The 22774-nt window shown below is 40.7% G+C and overlaps 1 protein-coding gene and 1 pseudogene across 2 annotated transcripts in view; one reads left to right on the top strand and one right to left on the bottom strand.

The window, feature by feature from the left end:
* Positions 1–4573: 4573 nt before the first annotated feature.
* Positions 4574–22774, top strand: part of LOC138170723 (serpin B11-like) — a 70470-nt gene continuing 52269 nt past the window's right edge. Inside the window, exon 1 of one of the 2 annotated variants that reach the window (XM_069100227.1) lies at positions 4574–4751. The gene's annotated coding sequence lies outside the window, so the exon portion shown is untranslated. The remainder of the gene's footprint in view (positions 4752–22774) is intronic. The other variant, XM_069100226.1, reaches the window with a different exon arrangement.
* Positions 6498–12694, bottom strand: LOC138170304 (large ribosomal subunit protein eL20 pseudogene; annotated as a pseudogene).

Here is a 22774-nt window from a genome sequence, read left to right as displayed (position 1 = left end):
CGCTGGGTATGTGATCCTTGGTTGTAATCCGAGCTGTTTTGCCTTCCTGAAAATTGTATTCCACTGCCTCCAATCTTTCAGTGTGGAGGTTGACAAATCCTGTGCAATCCTCACTGTGGACCCTCGATATTTGAATTGTTTCTTTCTGGCCGCTTGAAGTATTTTTTTCTTTTATCTGGTAGTTCTGGAGTTTGGCCACAATATTTCGAGGATTTTTCAGTTTGGGATCTCTTACAGCAGGTGTCCAGTGGATTCTTTCGATTTCTATTTTCCCCTCAGGTTCTAATATCTCAGGGCAGTTTTCCTTAACGAGCTCTTGGAGAATGTTGTCCAGGCTCATTTTTCCATCATAATTTTCTGGTAGGCCTATGATTCTCAGATTATCTCTCCTGGATCTGTTTTCCAGGTCAGTTATTTTTTCTTTGAGGTATTTTACCTCTTTTTCTAATTTTTCATTTTTGTTGTTTTGCTTGGCTAATTCTTGGTTCCTCATAGAGTTATTTGTTTCCATTTGTTTAATTCTGGTTTTTAGCAAATCATTTTCCTTGGTTAATTTTTGAAGCTCATTTTCCATATCATACACTTTTCTTTTTAGAGAGATGTTTTCCTCATTATAATGTTTTTCGAATTCTGCTATTTTCGTTTTGAGAGAATTATTCATTTTGTCTTCTATCTCTCTCATTTTACTTTCAAAGTTCCTTTTGATCTCATCTAGGAGAGCCTTCTGTGCTTGGGATCCATTCCCTGTTGAAGTCTCAGCTGTGGGTGTGGAGTCCACATTGTCTTCCTCTGAGGTTGGTTCCTCCCTCTGAGGATAGTAGGACTCCAGAGTCTTTGTCTTTGTACTCTGCTTTCTACCCATTTTGAGGCAGTGTCCTAGCCACGCCCTTCCTCTAGGATCCCAAGCCTTTACTGTAGAGGGTTTTGCCCTGGGGCAAGAGTTACTATATTTTCAGGGTCAGAGGGGGGGTTTGGAGTAAGTGGGGTTCACTTTGTCATTCTTGTCTTTGGAGGTCCTGAAAGGGGCTTTTTTTTTTTTTTAAAGATTTCTGGGCTATGAAGTGGTAGCCCCAGGAGTGTTTGCTGTCCAGCATAGGGGCCCCTGTATTTCCTTCTTACCTTGCTCTTTCCAGTCCCAGCCCTTTGGTGATAGGCCTGGTAGTGGACCTTGTGGTTGGTGGGAAGACTTGCCCTCCGAGTTGATCAGGCCCCTTCCCGGCCTGCGCCCCCCGCGCCACCGCCATGCCTTCCCTGCCTGCACCCGCCGCGCCGCTGCTGCCGTGCCTTCCCGCGCAGCCAGCTGTCCAAAATATAAATAGGAAATATTTAAAGAAATAAATTAAAATAAAATAGAACATAGATAATGTTATTATGTGGTTTTTAATTCAATATGTGGCCCACATTGATCCTTATGTATGGTTTAGTGGATGATTTCTATTTGAGTTTGACACCACTGGTCTAGAAGAAAGATGATGGGATCTAGAACTAGGTTATTGACTCTAATAGGAGAGAAGTAGACATTTGTGAGACATGTGGTAGGAAGAGAAATGAGATTTAGGCACTGATTGTTTATATGGTATGAATGAGAGTGAGGAGGAAAGGATGACAGTAAGACTGGGAAACCCAGATGACTGGAAAGAGGGTGATATTCTTGGGACAGGGAAGTTCTGACAAGGAGTAGTTTAGGGCAGAGAGATAATAAGTTCTGTTACTTCATAAACCATCTTCTTGAATCTTAGTCCACATTCATCAGAGGTTGCAGTGAGCAAGAAAAGATACTCCAAAGGGAACTCTTAGCATTAGTTATGGAGTGGGGAAATATCCAGACTAGTCTTTGCTTCAACAGCAGAACTATAATTTTCTGGTTTCTTTATTCAACAAGTATATATTGAGCATTTTCTACCCAAAAATAATGGTCAGTAGTTCTTACCCCCAAGAAACTTACAATCAGGGCAGCTAGGCGGTGTAGTGAATAGAGGACTGGCCCTGGAGTCAGGAGGACTTGAGTTCAAATCCAGCCTCAGGCACTTAACGTACTAGCTGTGTGACCTTGGGCAAGTCACTTAATCCCAAGTGCCTTGCCTCCTCCCCCCCCAAAGAAAGAAAGAAAGAAAGAAAGAAACTTACAATTTCAGTGGAAAGTTAGAAACCATTTGAAAACTACACAAAGCAGGAGTAGGAATTGGGTGGTCAAAACTGAGAAAGAAGGACATTTTATATAAAGTGAACAATCCAAGCAAATTCAGGAATGCTGGAAAGAATGGAGAGTGTTCAAGAAATAGTAAATAAACCAGTTTTACTGGAATGTTCTGTTAAGCAATCCTGTGGTACTCAGTGTTCTTGTAAACGAGGTATAAATATCACAACTTAACTTGTTCTAGCATTAATATCCCAGAAGTAAATGCCATGGAGGAGTGTGATAAGACAACATTTAATAGCATGCCATTCAACACTTTAGATATTAACTATACCAAGTCAAATTTCACTATGGTGGATGAGATCCCATGATACTATTACTGGTTCCTGCTCTAACTGAGCTTATAACCTGGCTGAGGAGACAAAATCTACCCATATGAAATGAGGAAACAAATCAGCCCTAAGCTGTGTGATAATGGTTATAATTTGAATGATGATAATAATAGTAGCTCACATTCCTAGGCTGGAAGCATATTAAAAACCACTTTTATTTTTTCTAGAAATATTGAGAAACAAGTATTTTTCTAATCCAGTGTTTCTCAAACTATACTACAAAGAATCTTTACATACTCCAAGTTTTAAAAAAATTAACCATATGTTTATTCATAGGCATTAAAAATAATTTTATAGGATTTTACCACAATTGCTCAGCCAAAGTTTTGTTTTGACTTAAGAATTCTATTACTGTAAGCAAGTTTGAGAACCACTGTTTTAGTCTAAAATCCCTTTCATACTTGTTTCCTTAATTAGGTCTCTTACCTAGGCCTTTTATTCTGGACCTACCTTCCTGTGGAGACATAATTATTAGTCCACTAATACATGTAGTGATTTATATGTAAACTTGTGTTAAAATTGCCATGGGGGCGGCTAGGTGGCACAGTGAATGGAGCATAGGCCTTGGAATCAGGAGGCCCTGAGTTCAAATTCGGCCTCAGACATTTGACACACTTATTAGCTGTGTGACCTTGGGCAAGTCACTTAACCCCAACTGCCCTGCCTTCTGTCCTCCAAAAAGCAAAAAAAAAAAAAAAAGAAAAGAAAACAACAACCAAAAAAACTTGCCATGGAGATAGACATTATTTCTCCAAGCCCATCAGTTGCTACCAACATGGGACTGAGGCATCTGGGATTGTTTGTGGAGTATCTTGTGAAAAGGAAGAAGCTGCATCAAGAGGTAGAGGGTTTAGGATTTTATTCTCCCTCTTCACATCATGTGTACTTTCCCCAGCCTTGTGCACTAAGCTGGCCACTGATTTATGGTCCTGAAGGCTTTTATAGGAAGATGCCAAGAAGATGTTGTGGTAAAGGCTTCCCTTACCACTGCAATTGATTCCAGACCAAGAGAGAACAGTGGCTGGTGCTTATCAGACCAGGTTTTGTGACGTGCTTCCGACCGCTCTTTGTCTAGGGACAAAAATCTCTTCCCAGATCTCTGAGTCAGAGAGAGAAGCAAGTGTCTGGACCTCTCTCCAGGAATGGCACAAGCTGCCCGTGCACACCCACACACTGTTCCCTCCACTCTGCTCTTTTCCTCACTTCTATATTTTCCAATTATTAGTTCAAATAAATAGTGAATGCTGACCATTGCTTTCTGTGTAAAGGTAGTCATGGTGATGGGAGTTAGGGGAAGAGGAGTCTGTGTGAAGGCAGAGGACACATTCAACAAATTGTTCTTTCCCTGGGAAATCACAAAACTGGCGGTACTATGTTGCCATAGCATTACTTATAACCAGCTCAAGGGGAGAGGGAGGAGTAGCAAGCAGAGAGAGTTTTTTACCTAAAGCAAATCAAAATCCCATAGACTTAGAGATATTAAGCAAGTCTGCCCAGGGCTATAGGGGAGAAACAGATACATCTTTGGAATCTTTAACCAGTGCCTGCGTTGGTTCCCCTTTATCTATTTCTTTTTACTCCCCACTATGGATTATCTCCAACATATCACTCATATATCCTGTACATAGTTGTTTACATACTGTCCGCCCCCATTACATTGTAAGCTCCTTGAGCTCCGATACTTACTAGCTGGGTGACATTAGGAAGGTCACTTAATCCCTATCTGCCTCGGTTTCCTCAACTCTGAAATGGGTATAATAATGGCACCTACCTCCTAGAGTTGTTATGAGGATCAAATGAGATATATGCAATTACTTGGCACCATGCCTGACACAAATGCTTATTCCCTGTCTCTCCTTCTTGAGAGTAAGGATTGTCTTTGTAGCCATAGCTCTTAGCATACATGGCACACTGCAGACATTTAATAAATACTTGTGGATTGACTAAGGTAAAAAGTCTGAGGGGAAACCCTCATTCTGTAAATATGTTCATCTTCTGGTGAGATCAATTGTGTGTGTGTGGGGGGGAGGACTTGTAGAGAGGGAAAGAGGAAGGGAAGCAGTGAAGGGGAGGAGGGAGTGAATACCAGACATGGGGAACAGCCAGTGCAATGGCATGGGGGGAGAGGGAGCTCTCAGGGCAATACCTTGAGGAATACCTACAGTTAAGGGGTTTCATACGGATGACGGACCAGAAAAACGAGACCAAGAAGGAGCAGACAGGTAGGAGAACCAAGAGATAGAAGTCGTGTAACAAAAACAGAAAAGGGAGAGGAGAGAGTGTATCCAGGAAGAGCGGGTGGTCAATAATGTCACAAATGCAACAGATGAGTCAAGAAGGGTAAGGACTATCTGGGGGGAAGTGAAAACTTCTCAGAACGTCCCTCTCCCTCCCTGCCCCTTCACTTCTGCTGTCAATCAGCAGCAAGCCCTTTCAGGAGGCTTTCCGATTTCCCGCCTCTGTGGGCCCTCCTCCCGGCCAGTGGGAGTCAGGGACAGCCCGAGCTCACTCCTCCCCCATTTCTTTGGGACCCTTTCCCTTGCTGTCAATCAGCATCCTTGTTCTTTGAAAGCCTGTTTCCCAGCCACTGAGGGATAGTGGCGGGCTTCTCTGTTGTCTGCCATTGGGGGAGATCTTCCCAGGGAGACTAGAGCCCACCTCTCAGCCGGTGGGAGAAGGGATAGCCAGGGGAAGGTGTTTGACTGCATTAGGGTATAAATTCTTGTTCTGCCTTTTGTAACGTCCCCTTTCCTCATGATCAGTCATGCGGAGGACTGACCTCTTCACCCGGGCAAGAGAATAAATTCCTGTTCTTATCCCAAGAGATCTCCGTGTCGACATTACTAATGATAGAGATAGATATAAAGTTCTACACATGGATTCAAAATAAAGTCAATTTCACAAATATTGGGGGAGGGGAAGAATAGCTAGAGATTATTTCCAGTGAAATAGATCTGAGGTTTTTAGTGGATTGAAAACTCGATATGAGTTAATAGTGTGACATTGATGGAGTACTTAGGTACCTGTGCTTGGACCCCAATTCCAAAACCGGCCTCAAAACACTTATCCCTAACAGTTTCTCCCCAGCCCAAGGACACTGTGCTTAATAATTTCTCATTCCTGGGTCCCAGCAAAACACTCTCTCGCCCTGGTATTGTAACAAACTACACCTGTAGGAATTATTCGTTTGAACTGGCTTTTTACTGACTCATAGTCAGTACTCATTGGACTACCTATACCAACTCCCTACCTCATTATGTGCATTCATTATGTGTATCCTAGAATTTAGACATACGTATACTCCCGACATCCATCTGGTCAAACAAGACATTGATTGGTGGCAGACTGGGCAATCCTCAGTCCGCCCTGACAGCTAGCTAACTTAGAGACATAGCAGGCCTAAAACCACACCTCTCTGTGGATACCTCCTCCCCCCAAAGACCTTTTCCTGACAAGCTCTGGGTAAAACACCTGAGCAGTAGACACAAAAAGTGCATGTTCCTTTAAGAACTGAGCACTCCTTAACCACTCCTGTATCTTGCCCTGAATCACCTAATTACTATACCTGGCACAAGTTTTACTATAGTTTTTCCTAAATAAATTTTAACTGTACTCTCTAAGGTTGCAGTTTCCTTAAGAACTTTTGCTTGCTGAAAAGCATAAAAATAAACTTTTGCCAACTTGACTTAAAGATTGCTGGAGTCTGTAAATTTTTTTCCAGGCGATCCTGTCCTGTACCCCAGTCCTTGAGGGGTCCCTGAACCCTTCAAAACTGTGTCATTATCACCACTATTATTTTATAGTTTACTAGAAATGCTAGCTATAGCAATAAGAGAAGAAAAACAAACCAAAGGAATTAAAATATGCAATAAGGAAACAAATTTATTACTTTTGGGGGGGGGGGTGTTTCCAATTGAGAAACTTATTTAAACAGATCAAATAGAATAGGTGCCTCCTTGTCTCTGCACTTAGAAGAAAGTGTTTGGCCTCTTGGTAGTAAAACACGGCTTGTGCTGGCATAGCAGAACTCTGTGGGGCAGAGACAACTTGATTTTGGAGTAGTGAAACTGCTGGACTGTGGGCTGGGTGGCACTTGCTGGCCGGAATTTCTTCCACTTTCATGATCTGGATGGAGTGGGCCTGAGCACAATGATGGGCTCCCATATCTCAGTAGCTCTGACTGATGGTACCAGCAGTGGTCAGATCCCTGTACTCCCTGTACATGCTGTGGGTCTCATTTCTGGAATCATAGTGCAGCCAGATGTTAAAGTTTTTCACTCTAAGAGGGAACTTTTCAAAGACCTGTTCACAGTATATGATTTCTCCAGAAGAATTCTTGATCTTTTCCTGCTGGGAAATGAAGTACCAGAATCGGGACTTAGCTACAACATGATTAGGAGTAAAGATCTTCCTCTGATAAAGAGGCGGCACCGGGCTCTTGGTTGTGGGCAGGCAGAGCCCAACTACGTCATATGCTCTCAGGGTGCAGAAGCCTTCATGGTGTTGCTGCCTCACTCCCCACCAGCCTGCAAAAGGCAAAGTTTTCACTCTTTTTACATGGTATGATGGCACACTTAGAGAATCCTGAGAAATCAACTAAAACAAGTTAAAATAAGCCAAAATAAGTAACAACTTCTGCAAATTTGTAAGATATAAACTAAACCCACAGCATCTCTCTATATTGCCAACAATGTATAGCAGCAAGAAATAGAAAGAAAAGTTCCATTGAAATAACTGTAGACAATATAAAATGATTGGCAGTCTGTCGTCCACCTGCTAAGACAAACCCAGGAACTGTACGAACCTAATTACAAAACACTTTTTGCGTAAATAAAGTCACATCTAAACAATTGGAAAAACAGATTTTTCCAATTATTTAGATCTATAAGAACAAAAGGTCAATAATTTAAAGGGAATCAATGAAAAACAAATGTGAAGGAAGGTGGCCTAGCTGTACCAGATCTCAAACTATTACAAAGTGGTCATCATCAAAACAGTCTGGTATTGGCAAAGAAATAGAGTGGTTGATCGATGGAATAGATTAGGTATACAAGACACAATAGTAAATGACCATAGTAATCTAGTGTTCTAGATTATTAGTAAATGCAAATATCCAGATTTGTGGGACAAGAACTCACCATTGTAATGGGAATGTAAATTTTAAAGATCTTCCCTGCCCCTAGGCTAAAGTGCACTTGCAGTCTGGGGTGGGAGGCTTGTTTTTCAGTAGATACTTTTTGATTGGCCAATGGGTCAATAAGGTTGTTACATTCTCTGAGCCAGGAGAAGGCTATATAAGCCCTGATGTATAGCTTTGTTTTGGGGGCTCACTTTGAGAAGTGTTCTGTGATTTGATCATATGAGACTCTGGGAAGCCATTGGTTGTTGAGAGCCTCTCCCTCCCTCCCCCCACCACACACACTTTGAAAAACCCAGATGTTGATTTGGTATGGATGTAATTGTTGAACAGTTTGGAAATCTGGCTACTTGATCTTGATAATTCTGTCTGTATATTCTGAAGTTCGGGGTGCTGACCTTTTCCCCCTGAACTAGGTAAACGGTATATATATTTGACTGATTAAAGTAAGCTTGTTAACCCATTTTGAGTTGCTTCCCTTTAACAAAGCAGATCTAAGAACCTGTGTTGGCAGCAAACCCTGGGGACATTTGGAGTGCTTGCTGCTACAACCATTAGACAAAAACTGCCAAGAAAACTAGAAAGAAATTTGGCAGAAATTAGGTATAGACCAATATTTCACACCCTATACCAGCAGGCTAATTTTTCCATGCTTAAACGTGTATTTCCATACTTAAATTGCTTGCTATCTCAGTGAGGGGAGAGGGCAGGGAGATAGGGAAAGAAATTAAAACTCAAAATTTTAAAAAAACGAAAGTAAAAAAATTGTTTTTATGTGTAATTTGAAAAAAACAATTTAAAAAAGTGTTTTTAGTTCAATGTTGTTTCTATTATGCCATACTGATGTTTTTGAGGGCTAAAAGTTTTTGAAATAGGGGTTCTCTTTTTTTTCCAAGTGAAAACCTGTATGTGTAAAAATCTTTTTATTTCATTAATTATAAAGATTGTTGAGTTAGAGTAAGAGAGGCTCGAGCCAGCTCAGGTGACCCTAGCTCTTGCAGGGAAACTTGAATAAAGATGGAATCAGAGGGCAATTGAAGCATATCTTCCTTCCTTCCTTCCTTCCTTCCTTCCTTCCTTCCTTCCTTCCTTCCTTCCTTCCTTCCTTCCTTCCTTCCTTCCTTCTTTCCTTCCTTCCTTCCTTCCTTCCTTCCTTCCTTCCTTCCTTCCTTCCTTCCTTCCTTCCTTTTAAGGAAAAAGAAAAGCAAAGAACATTTCCTCACTATCCTCATGATGGAGAGGCTGATCAGGTGGATTAGATCTCTTCACAATCACACCAGTTCAGACATCCTCCTGTAGGGGGAGAACACCATTATTCAGAGAGAGAGAGATCTTCACATATGCTCAATATCATTGTAGTCAATTTCATCCAGCAGAGGGCAAAAGCACATCAGCTTTGGAAAGTCCTCGGTAGGGAAATTTCAATTGCCAAGTAAATAGTCTTTGCAATCACCTGTTAATAAAAAGGAGTAACTTAGAAAATGGTCTCCCCCTCCCCTCCAAAAACTGGGAGATGCTTTGGATGATTTTTTTTCAGGTCCTTTCCAGGCCACTTCCATTTTAATGATTAGGCTTTGGTCTCCTTATATCCCAGTGAAACAAGGGTTGGTGAACATGGTCAGTGTGCTTTGCTGGTGTTTTTGACACATGGACTTTGGATCAGACATTGTGTTAATGGTTCTGATATGCTAATCACATGAAAAGGAACCTTTTTAGTTGACTCTGCAACCTAATCTGGGGGAGGAATTCCCCAAACACTAATTAACCTAAGTAAATCTATATGCTGATCTCCTTCCACCTGACTGGCATTTAAGAAGAAGAACAAATTGTAGTGGGTCTCTGAGTGGGGAAGGAGACTCTGGTCCTCTTTGAACTGGAGTCAGTTTGAGGTTGAGAATACTGACCCTGTGTTTCTCTCTGTCTCTGTCTCTTTTCTCTCTCCTTCTCCCTGTCCCTCTCTTCTCTCTTTCTCTGTGTCTTCGTGTCTTTGCTTCTCTCTTGTCTGTTCCTTCCTTCTTTTAGGCAAAAGTATTGGTACTGACTATGAGCTTTTGAGCATCATAACATCAGGAGAGGTCCAGGACCTGGAGTTGAGGAGTGAAGTCCTGAGTAATCTGCCTGATGCTAGAGATGTGAATGTATCCATCCATAGGCTAAGCTGCATTTGGAGGTGAACTTGGTGGGCCCAATGCTAGGGAGGAACTGCTTTTAAAATTTGAGCTGATTCTCCCCAGGCACTAAGGTAGTACAGGGCAGATTGTCACTCCAATTTTGGAGAAAATGTTTGTACTTTTGCTCTTGTTTAGCCCCATAGAAAATATCTCTTCGTGAAAGTTAATTGACATTAAATGGAACTGAGGTGCTAATCATTGGCAGTTAACAATGAGTCAGGGGGAAGGAAGGGGGATTAGGTCTTGAGCCAATAGCATTAAGGAAAAACAGACACAAACTCTCTGGGGTACTCCCAGAGCTCTGAAGAAGATTGTAGCCATCTTCATTCTGGAAGATTAGCCCAGAATCTTACTTACCCCATAAGCAGAGAAAGCAACAGGGCTGGCTTTATTGTGTATTTCTAAATGATTTAAGCCAGTGCAATGTGCTTCTATGACACAATTAGAATTTTACAATGTCTATTGTGCTGTTCTCAGTTTTCACATTTCTTTAGCTAGTAGAGCTCTTTAGGAAATATCCTGCTTTAAACCACACTGCATTTCATTTACAAGGTACATGAAAATGGTGCAATGACTATTCGAATGAATTATGTATGTGGAAACAAAATTTCCCTTTTCTAAAGTTAGCAAGAAGTATCTGTTTTTAAACCAATTCAACTGGCATTCTAGGTGGGAGCAACAGGTCCCAGGGAAAAGAAGGCCTACAGTTATTTCAAGGAGGCAGCTTCAGTGAAGGTAACTAATTCCCTTTCAAAAGACACTGTATCTTTTACTACTTCTTTTTATTCTCCCCAGTCTCTGAAAAGTATCTTGCATACAGTAGGTGATCAATAAATTCTTATATCTGGAATACCTTCTTCCTATATGACTAGTAAACTCTTTTTTATTTGAGGGGGGAAGGCAGGACAATTGGAGTTAAATGACTTGCCCAAGGTCACACAGCTAGTAAGTGTGTCAAGTGTCTGAAGCCAGATCTGAACTCAGGTCCTCCTGACTCAAGGGCCTGTCTTCTATTCACTGCACCACCTAGCTGCCCTTGACTGTTAAACTCTTATACCTCATTTTTGTCCAATTTAAATATCACCTCTTCTAGGAAGACCTCCCTGATACCTTTAGTGGGATCCTCTCAGATCTCAGATGGCACTTTCCTTTCATCTTTCATATATTTACTTATCAAATAGTGTTTCATATTATATATAAAGTATGTATGTATGGATATATATATATATGCATATATATATGTGTGTATATATATATATGTATATATCCATTGGATCTTATCTAAACTCTATCTTCCCCTTTTTTGTTTCCCACTCTCATACCTTACACAATGCTCTGTACTCAGGAGGGTACACTACTGTGTAGTGCTTAATGGATATTGGTTTAATTGAACTTTAAGGAAAAGTGTTAGAATAGAATTTTTGATATGCAAAGGATTTAGGGTAGAGGTTGTGATGGTGATCCGGATTCAGAGGACCTGGGTTGTAATCCAAGATCTGCAACTTTTTGTTTCCGTCAAACATGTTATATGAACATGTCATAATCTTTGTCTGGTTCAGTTTATTTATTTTTAAAATAAAGAAATTGGACTCATCGATTGCTAAAATCCCTATCAACTCCAAATCTTGTGATTTCATATGCTGGTAGAATTAACACACTGGCAACTTCTACATTGGACAGGAAGAATGAATTCAAAAGTAGGAGAGACTGGGCATCTAAAGAGGGGTGTGTGTGTGTGTGCTGGATGTGTCACCAAAAATAGAAGGGAACAGAAAAAGTAGTATAGACATGCAAAAGACAAACTTTCTTGACTTTATAAGTTTTCTTCTCATGTGTTCTATTTTTGAAAGAATAATTTATTTTCTCCCCCTTGTACTCTCCTTTCCCCACTAGAAAGAAAGAAAAGAAAACCTTTATGCATAGTAGTTAAAAAAACAAACAACTGAGCAAGCCTAATCAACAAATAACAATTATTACTTGGGGAAAAAATGAAAACTCCTAACTTTCCTTTCTTTATAAAGCTGTTATTCTTCCAGTTTTCTAATTAAAAAATTAACAAAGTTTAGAAAAATGAAGAGAATGCTGGACTGACAAAAAGGACCTTTCTATGCTCACAACTTCTAATTGCTCTGGGATGGATGAAGATAAAAAGAACATGTGGGGTTAAGTGACTTGTCTAAGGTCACACATCTAGTAGTGTCTGAGGCCAGATTTGAATTCAGATTTTCCTGTCTCCAGGCCCAGTGCTCCATCCACTGAGCCACCAGTTGCCTCTAGGGTCATGTTGACAGTCTTCAAACATCTGACTACCATGTTGAAGGATGAAATTAATTCAGCCAGGTCCTAGAAAACGGAACTTAAAGTAAGGTGTATTTTTACCTTGATGTAAGGAAACATTCCCTAAGAATTAGAGTTATCTATAGGTGTGATGGATTAGGAAAAGTGGTCTGGTGAAGGGGGAAGTGTTGAATTTTCCCACCCCCTTATTTGAAGTCTTCCAAAAAAAAAATCTGGATGCCTACTTAATATGTTTTAGAGTGATGATCACTAATATGTCATTGTTAGGTTTCAAAATTAAGGTAAACTGAGAGTCAAGATTCTGAGTAAGAACAATTCATTAGTTAGGCTAGCAGTAACCAATAAATTGGGTCTATGCTTTCTCAATAACTAAAGATCTTGAGGTAGGGCTTACTAGTCTTCATATAGTTTTGGGAAGTACAAGAGAACAAAGAACAGATCTGAGTAGGTGGAGAAGACAATGGGATTAGTTATATCAGGGAAAGTAGGCTTGTACCCACATAGGGATAGGAAACCATTTACCTTTGTCTTTTGATTGATTTATGGCATCCACGTGCATCTTGCAGATCTTGTTAGTGGACTTGAGTTAGCAGACTCCCTGGCACCCAGGAAGGTTTGTTAGGGAGATAATGACTTTCCCTAATGATGCAGGGACAGGTCAAGGACAACAGAGCTAGCTTCAGTACTTAAAGATAATACCATATGTGTTGGTATTTTCCCAGGAGCTGAAGGTATGGTAGATAACAGTTTTTCCTATTAATGAGAACTTTGAACTAACTCAGAGGGAAAGCTGAATCCCTGAGCTTAACTCAAGGATGTAGAAACATGACTTTAGACAGATACAGACTCAACTACAAAAATCAATATGGTATAAAATCAATTATATTGTAGAATCAGTACAGGAGAAATCAATACAGTTGAAACTCAAGGTAATATTAATTTTGGTCTCCTTATACAAAATCATTGCCTTCATCATTTCTTATGTCTAAATGATTTCCCATTACATTTATATAGCATAATTTGTTCAGCCATCCCACAGTTGGTTTGCTTACACTTTAGATGCCTATATTTGAAACCCTAAAGTGAGGTGTGTACAAGGCTTTGTAAACTTTTTTTTTTTGCATGTTTTTTGGAGGGGGGAAGACACAGCAATTGAGGTTAAGTGACTTGCCTAAGGTCACACAGCTAGTAAGTGTTAAGTGTCTGAGGCTGGATTTGAACTCAGGTCCTCCTCACTCCAGGATAGGTGCTGTATTCACTGCACTACCTAGCTGCCCCAAAGCTTTGTAAACTTTAAAGTGCTATAGCAATGCTAGCTATTATTTACTAAAACACGTCTGACATCTTTCTGCTTCCTATTTAACAAAGCATAACACCGAATTCTGACATGTGAGGTCTTACCTCATACATTCTTCATGTTCTAGCCAATCTATACTTTTCTCCTTCTTTGTTCTGTCCTGCCTCTCCTGTCTTTTTGCTTACACTCCCATTTCTAGAATGACTTGTTTTTACCTCTGTCTGTTGACACCCTCTACATTTTCAAGGTACATATTGACCTTACCCCGTCCATGAAGCCTTGTGATTTCTTCTAGGAAGTTATTGGTGGGTTCTTTCTATTTTCACTTTGCTCTTTGGTTCTGACAGATCTGGGCAGTTTTCATTCATGATTTCTTGAAATATTTCAATGTCTACTTTCTCTGAATATTAAGTGCAGTATTTTTCAAGGTTTTCAGGGATGGCACTGGCTGGGGACCTGTAACCTTTTAGTGAACCTAAAATGATCTGACACAGAACAAAATTTGAGGGCTGCCCTTCTGCAGTGAGCTTTGCAAGTTCCTGACCTCATTTAGGGTCTGGAAAACACAACTGTAGGTTTGCTTCCAGCAGACTGCTATTGGCCTTAGATCCTTATCAACTAGTTAACTGGAAGTGTCTTCAGATTTCAGGGAGTAGGACTGCAGGCTCCCCCTTGGTCTGAGCTTCTCTCCTTTGTTAATCAGCTATAGGCCCGAGACCAGGCCAGGAGCTGAACTTGTGGTCCTGTTCTGGATTCAGAACCACAGAGCTATTATTCACTTCCCTTCATGTTCCTTGCCCAGTTCTCTATGTCAGGCCATTACTGCTCCTTCTCTTGGTCCACCAGTCTTATCTAAGATCTCCATCTTAGTTCATACTTCATTAGCAACCCAGCTCTGTCATGCTAGGGACAGAGCTGCCAGCTAGCTCCTGTTCCTCTTCCCTCCTTGTCAGGCCAGTGTCTCCTGGCCTCTATCCCTTGATGGGATCTGGGACCACCCCTTTTGCTACAGTCCAGGCTCCCAGTTCAGTCTGTGCACTGGAAACTTTTGTGTGGTACTCTCTTGGTTAGATCAGTGCCTGTATTCTTGCTGACTTGGGATAGAAACATGACTCAAACTGATTTTCCCCTGGATTCCAAATCATGATTTAGTCTGGCACTCTTTCTAGGTCATTGTTAGAGTAGCTGTATGGAAGGTTGTATGAGGTGTTCAGGAGTGCCAGCAGCTCTTGTGTGAGGGCTTGCTGAGCCCTTTTCAGGGTTGCTCATTCACCTTTGGTGTCCACCTGATTCACCCAGCTCTCACCTGTGGCTCCAAGAAGCTAGAACACAGCCACACCTTGGTAAACCATCTCAGCAGACAGGCTAAACCAGTTTGGGGGTAACTGATGGGTCTCAAACCTGTGGTTGAGTTAGGGGGATGTCTACCCTAAGTATGTGAAGACTTTCCCCAGCAGAATGGTTGGATGAGAACAAGTTGTTCCAATGATCGTGAAGGAGACTGAAGTAGGTTCTATAGATTGCTTGGAGCTTGGTCAGACATTGAAGATGCCAACATCATCCAATGCATCCTGGGCCATTACCAGTCATCCTAATTTTTGTCTTGCCACTGGAATTTTTTTTTAAAGCAGTTGGGGTTAAGTAACTTGCTCAAGGTTACACGGCCACTTGTTTCTGGGTGGGTGCTAAGTGTCTGACCCCGGATTTGATCCCAGGTCATCCCGACTCTGGGGCTGGTTGGTGCTCTTACTCACTGTGCTACCTGGCTGCCCCTGCCACTGGACTTTGATGACTCTGGAAGAGAGAATGAAGTTGATAAATTTGTGTGACTGCCTCACTTAAGTCCAATTCACACACACAACAAGACATTGCCCTGTGATGTGATTAGTCCTCTTCAAAAATGAAGGACAAACAACATCTTGGCACAGAAGAGTAGTTTGACAAGTTAAACTAACTGGAACCCCTTCCCTCCACACCAAAACAAAAACTCACCAATCCAAAACAAACCTCAAACAATGACAACAGAAAACCACCAAAAACCCAAAACAAGTTTTGTTACAAGCTTGAATATTCATCCAGGTAAGTCCTTTTGAAAAATTGATGTTTTTTTCTATCCCTCCCAATAAAACAAACACTGAGAAACAGAAACGAGACCTCTTGGTGTGATTTCACACAAGTAGGTGTAGAAAGAATAAGAGGCAGGGTGAGTGAGACTTGTTTGTGGAGATGGAGATGGGAGTAGAGAGAGCTTTGTGGGAAGCAATGGTTTTGCTGAGGGTATAAGAAATTCAGGGTTCAGAGAGAGCCAGACAGGTTAAGGGTCATCATATGGGGCAGCAGAGCAGTAAAAGATCCAGTTTCTTTGAGGAGCTAATATCTAGTTGAAAAAGAGCTTTTTATTTATGAAATGTCTTTGAAAACTATAAGAACCTTCTGTACTCAACTATTTCTTTAATTAAATAATTAATTTTTAAACATTCTTTTGTTTATTTTCAGTTCCAAATTTTCTCCCTTCCCCTCACATTGAGAAAGCAATCAATAGGATACCTTTTATATAGAGATCATATAAAATATATTTCCATATTAGCCACATTGTAAAATTAAAAAGCAAGAAAAATAAAGTAAAAAATGGTTCAATTTGTAGTGAAGATGGAACTAAGTTCATCAATTCTCTCTCTGGAGGTGGAGAATATTTTTCATCATGAGTCATTCGGAATTGTTGTGGATCATTATATTAATCAGAGTAACCAAGTCTTTGACAGTTGATCGTTGCTACAATATTGTTGTTCCCAGTCACCAATGGAATGAAACAAAACTGTGTGCGTGTTCCCATGCTTTTTAGCATGATGCTTTCAGCCATGTTGTCAAATGCCTTCAGTAGGGATTAACGTGTCATTAGCAGCTATCTCACTGACGGTAAATTCTTCAACTTGAAAAGGCTACAAGCCAAGACCACAGTGGAGGGAGTGTTGGTGCATGATTTTCTGTTTGTAATTCTGTTTCTGATTGTGTACTCAATGCAATCTCTGAAGATGAGATGTAACGAATGATAGAACGATTCTCTGTTGCTTGTGCTGATTTTGGCCTGATGACACCAAGCAGACACAGGTGTTCCATCAACTAGCACCACGTCATTCCTATGTGGAACCATTGGTTACAGCAAATGGAGACGTTCTGAATGCTGTGGGTAAGTTCACTTACCTTGGTAGTGTACTTTCTAGGTATGTACACATTGATAATGAGGTTGATGCACACATTGCCAGAGCAAGCTCAGTGTTTGGGAGATGAAGGAAAGTGTGGAAGAGAAGAAATATTAAACTGAAGGTCTATAGAGCTATTGTGCTGACCACATTGTCGAATGCCTGAGAAACCTGGACAGTATACCAGCAACATTCCAGGAAACTGAATAGCTTCTGTTTGACTTGTCTTAGAAAGATTCTGAAGATCACCTGGCAAGATAAGATACCAGACACTGAGGTCCTTTCTCAAACTAAACTGCCAAACATTCAAACTCTACTGCAGAGAGATGGGCTGGCCACATTATTCAAATGCAAAATGTACACTTGTCAAAGAGACTATTTTATGGAGAGCTCACACAGGGCAAGCGCTCACATGGTCAAGAAGAATCGATACAAAGACACTCTCAAAGTCTCTCTTAAGAACTTTAGAATTGATAGTGTGACATTGGAGACACTGGCACAGGACTGCCCAGAATGGTGGGCCCACATTAGAGAAGGTGCTGTGCTCTATGAGCAAAGCAGAATTGAATGGCTCAAAAGAGACATGATATGCACCATTTAAAGAATCCTTCCCCAATGTTCACATAGACTATTTGTGTCTGACTGTAGTAGAGCATTCTGAGCTCATATTGGTCTGATCAGCTACAGACAGATGCAGTGTAACTTGAGTCTAACAAAGTGATGTCATTTTGGTCCTCTGAGAACAAAGGACAACAACCCTTGTTGTTATTGTCTACAGTGTTCTTCTGGTTCTGCTTTACATCACTTTATTTAAATTTTCCCAGGTTTTTCTGAAACCATTTCCTTTGTTATTTCTTAAAGCACAAGTATTCCATCACATTCATATACCACAACTTGTTCAGCCATCCCCAGTTGATGGGCATTCCCTCAATTTCTAGGTCTTTGCCACCACAGAAAAAGCTGTTATAAATATTTTTGTAACTATAGGCCCTTTTCTCTTTTCTTGGATCTCTTTGGGATACAGACCTAATAGTGGTACTGCTGGGTCAAAGGCTACACACAGTTTAAGAGCCCTTTGGGCATAGTTTCAAATTGTTTTCCAGAGTAGATGGATAAGTTCACAACTCCAACCGTGCATTAGTGTCTCTATTTCTCCACATTTTCCCTAGCATCATTTTCCTCTTCTGTCATGTTAGACAAACTGTTAGGTGTGAAGCAGTACCTCAGAGTTATTTTAATTTGCATTTCTCCAATCAATAGTGATTTAGATCTGATTCTGGATAAATAATTCAATATAGTCCATCTGTTTCATATAAGGGAAGGAATATTCTCTTTTAGGCTAGTATTGTAGAAAGGCAGCTGGTTTTGAATCCAACCTCTAAAACTTAGTTGTAATCTGACAATAAGAATGCCACTTTTTAATCTCTTTGAGCTTCAGTTTCCTCAATTATAAATGGGGATAATAACATTTAATAACTCACAGGATTTTTTCTCAGGATTATGAGTTAATGTGTATCAAACATTTTATAAAATTTAAATGCTATGTAACTGTCAGTTCTAATAAATATTATTATTAAAACATACAAAAATATTGATTTAGAGCATTTTTTCATATGGCCATTGATAGCTTTGATTTCTTCTAGAAACTTCTTGTTCACATCCTGTGACCATTTATCAATTGGCTACCTTCCATCTATGTTACCTTCAAACAGGTAATTCTGGACTTTGCTTCTCACCATTTGACTTTAGCAATTCTAGGATAGAATTTAGCTCCCTGGACATATAACACTCACTATTTGACCTTCTGAATCTGCAAGATTGTAGCCATCTCCAATATTCCTTCACCTAAAGCAAGTAAGAACAGAAGCCCATATACATAGGCCAGAGGTCAACCCCAGTTGGGGAAGGCTTGAGACTCAAGGTCCATGTGGAGGCTTACAATATGTCTCTACCATACAAACAGCAGCCAGACAGGAGTTACTTGCTTTTTGCCATTTATTGCCTTCTGAAAGCAACCCAGTTCTGGCTTGGCAGCCAGTCAACAATCTGGCCCTTTACCACATGGTTAGAGAACTGGAACCAGTTACAGAGGATCTAGGCAGATATGTTCCAAATTCAGGAGTATGGCCCTTTCATTGTGTGTTGCCATGCCTTTCTAGAAGCAGGCTCTCTAGATTCTTCTACATGGGTGGGCAGATGGTGCCTGCTCTGGGAATAGAACTCATTGGCCAGACCGCCATCACTTTAACAAAGGACTATCCTCCTCCTTCAGGTACCTTTACATAGTGGATTTCTTTTGGCTCCCTGAGGTGGACATTCAAATAGAAGTAGTCCAAATTTCTAGGGTGATTTCTTTGTGCCAACCTTGTGAAGTGGGGTGTGCCAGGATTATCACTTTAATTTTAGAGAGAGGTAAAGAACTAATGGTCCTCCAGGCTCGGGCCATTTTAGGGAAGATGAAGGACAAGTTCTCCTGCCTTGTAGGAAGCCTTTGACGGCAGGAGTAGGTTTTCTGCTGATAGTTCCCTAGGCAGCCCGATCTTTATCTCAAACCAACATGCTAAAAAAGCTTTGAGGTACTTTATCAAAGGCCTGGTGCTAGTAAATATCCTGAAGGTAATTCACTGTGGGACTAATGGGTATCTTCGCTACTTCCTTTGTACATAGAAACTCTAAAAGTTTATAAATGGCTTGGCGAATTGGAATGTGCTGAGTTTTCTCAGGTGTTTAATAATACCCTGGCAATACCTAGTGACAGGCACCTTCTTAATTGCAAGCAATTCATCTCAGTGGTCAGACAGGATACTTTAAAAACTAAATCTAATTCAAACCAGCAAATACTTACCAAGTGCCTATGATGCGCCAGACACTGGTGTTACAAAGACAAAATGATAAATAGTCATATAATCATAGATTTTAAGAGCTGTCAGGAATGCTAGAGGTAATTGATTTTAACTATTTCATTTACCACATGAGGAAACTGAGGTAACAGAGAGGTTCGGAGTCCTGACCAGGGTCACAATCTAGTAAGTACATGAGTTGGGATTTGAACATAGGTCTCCTAGACTTCAGGTCCAGTTTGAGAAGCTTACTTTTTACCAGAAAAGATAAACATATAAATATATGTGATTCATAATTTGAGGAAGAGGATGAAACTGCTAAAAACCAAGCATACAGACAGGGATCAGAAGTAAACTTCTCCTCCCACAGGCGGCAGCCGCTCCTGGTTTCTGCCCAGGTCCTGATGCAGGCAGCTCACCATTCCCGCTCTCAGCTCAGCGAAGTCCGCATGGAGGCCATTCTTTCCTGCTCCACGGCTCCACAGAATCACAGCTACCACAACTGGGAAACAAACAATTATCCCAGCCCCCATACTTTCCTTTTACTCTGCAGATCCTGTTCGTGACGCCATTTTGTAGCGGCAAGCACCCCAGCGTCTCCAGGGTGTCTGCCAATACAGGTTCTTGGATCTGCTTTGTTAAAGGAAAGCAACTCAAAATGGGTTAACAAGCTTACTTTAATCAGTCAGACATATATCGTTTACCTTGTTCAGGGGAAAAAGGTCAGCACCCCAAACCTCAAAATATACAGACAGAATTATCAAGACATTAACAGATCAAGTAGACAGCTTTCCAAACTGTCCAACCATTACATCCATACCCAGTCAACATCTGGGTTTCCACATCTGGGTTTTTCAAAGCTGGGGGACTCTCAACAACGGCTTCCCATAATTCAGATCAAATCACAGAACACTTCTCAAAGTGAGTCCCAAAACGAAGCTACACATCAGGGCTTATATAGCCTTCTCCTGGCTCAGAGAATGTAACAACCTTATTGACTCACTGGCCAATCAAGAAGTATCTACTGAAAAACAAGCCTCCCTCCCCAGGCTTCAGGTGCATTTTAGCCTAGGGGCAGGGAAGATCTTCCAAATTTGCATTCCCATTACAGTGGGGTAGCCAGCTTCAAGGCCCAATATTCTCACTGTACAGCAGGCCAGCTGTACGACTCCATGCTTCTGTTGTAGCAGAACAGCAGTGAGGCCATGTGCTTCTGGAGCAAGAAGCTTGGGACAGTGCCCACTCTACCCTAGGAGCAGAGCGCAACTTTAAAAGTCACAAAATAGATTGGAAAATGAGCAAAAAACAACAACAAAAGAATCTGACTATAGAAAGTTACTATGGTGACAGGGAAAACAAACTCAGAAGAGGACATAAATGTCAAAACACATACATGCAAAGACTCAAAGAAAAAAGTGAATTGGTCTTAGGCCCCAAAAGAACTCCCAGAAGAGCCTAAAAAGGATTTTAAAAATCAAATAAGAGAGGTAGAAGAAAAATTAGGAAAGAAAGTGAGAGTAATGCAAGAGATTCAGGAAAAAAAAAGAATAAACAGCCTGGTAAATGAAGCAAAAAAATGGAAAAATATGTACAAGATTCACTGAAAAAACAACTCCTTTAAAAGTAGAATTGGCCACATGGGAAAGGAGGTACACAAGCTCACTGAAGAGGATAATTCCTTAAAAATTAGAATTGGGCAAATGGAATCTGATGACTCTGTGAGACATCAAGAAACAATGAAACAAAAGCAAAAGGAATGGAAAAAAATAGAAGAAAATGTCAATTACTTCATTGGAAAAAACAGCTGACCTGGAAAGTAGATCCAGGAGAGATAATTTAAGAATTATTGGACTATCTAAAAGTCATAATCAAAAAAAGAGCCTGAATATCATATTTCAAGAAATTATCAAGGAAAATTGCCTTGATATTATAGAACCAAAGGGTAAAATAAAAATTGAAATAATCCACTGATTACCTCCAGAAAGAGATCCTAAAATAAAAATTCCCAGGAATATTATTGCTGAATTCCAGAGCTCCAAGGTCAAGGAGAAAATACTATAAGTAGCCAGGAGGAAACAATTCAAATAGTGTGGAGTAATAGTCAGTATTACACAGGATTTAGCAGCTTCTACATTAAAAGACTGGAGGGCTTAAAATAAAATACTCTGGAAAGCAAAGGAACTAGGATTACACCCAAGAATCACCTACCTAACAAAACTGAGTATAATCCTTTAGGGGAAAAAATAGATCTTCAATCAGATAGAGGACTTTCAAGTGTTCCTGATAAAAAGACAGATGTGAATGGAAAATTTGATTTTCAAATACAAGATCCAAGAGAAGCATATAAAAGGCAAACAGGAAAGAGAAAACATAAGGGATTCAATAAGGTTGAGCTGTTTACACCCCCACACAAGAAGATGATATGTGGAACTCTGAAGAACTTTATCACTATTAGGGCAGTTTTCGAAGGTGTATATACAGACAGAGGGTGTGGGTATAAGTTGGCTTTGATGGGAGGATATCCAAAACAAAAACAAAACAAAATTAAGGGATGAGAAAGAGGATTGTACTGGGAGAAGAAGAGAGGGAGAGGTAGAATGGGGTAAATGATCTCACATGAAGAGCCATGAAAGGCATTATAATGGAGGGGGCATTGCTTGAACCTTACTCTCATCAGAAAGGTATGGTCAAAGGAAGGGATGCTCAAAGAGCAAATAACATACACATTCATTTGGTTATAGAAATCTACATTATCCTACAGGGAATTAGGAGGGGGGTAGGATAAGAGAATGGTGGAGACTGATAGAAGGGAAGATAGATTGGGGGAGACAGTGGTCAGAACAAAATACTGGCGAGGAGGGACAGGGGGTGCAGGGTGAAAGGAGAGAGAGAGAGACAGAGACAGAGAGAGACAGAGAGAGAGACACACACAGAGAGAGACAGAGAGAGAGACAGAGAGACACACAGAGAGAGACAGAGAGAGAGACAGAGACACAGAGAGAGGGACAGAGAGACAGACAGACAGACAGAGGCAGAGACAGAGACAGACAGGAGAGAGAGAGACAGAGAGAGAGAGAGACAGAGAGAGACAGAGAGACAGAGAGAGAGACAGAGACAGAGAGAGAGAAAGAGAGACAGAGACACAGAGAGACAGAGAGAGACAGAGAGAGAGACAGACAGAGGCAGAGACAAAGACAGACAGAAAGACAGAGACAGAGACAGACAGAAGAGAGAGAGAGAGACAGAGAGAGAGACGGGGAGAGAGAGAGAGAGAGAGAGAGAGAGAGAGAGAGAGAGAGAGA

Source organism: Petaurus breviceps, unplaced genomic scaffold (assembly GCF_028583685.1).
Source record: "Petaurus breviceps papuanus isolate PSGF00001 unplaced genomic scaffold, PetGlider_PUasm1.0 38, whole genome shotgun sequence".
In the NCBI taxonomy this organism is placed as follows: Eukaryota; Metazoa; Chordata; class Mammalia; order Diprotodontia; family Petauridae; genus Petaurus; species Petaurus breviceps.
This window is presented reverse-complemented; position numbering and strand designations above follow the sequence as displayed.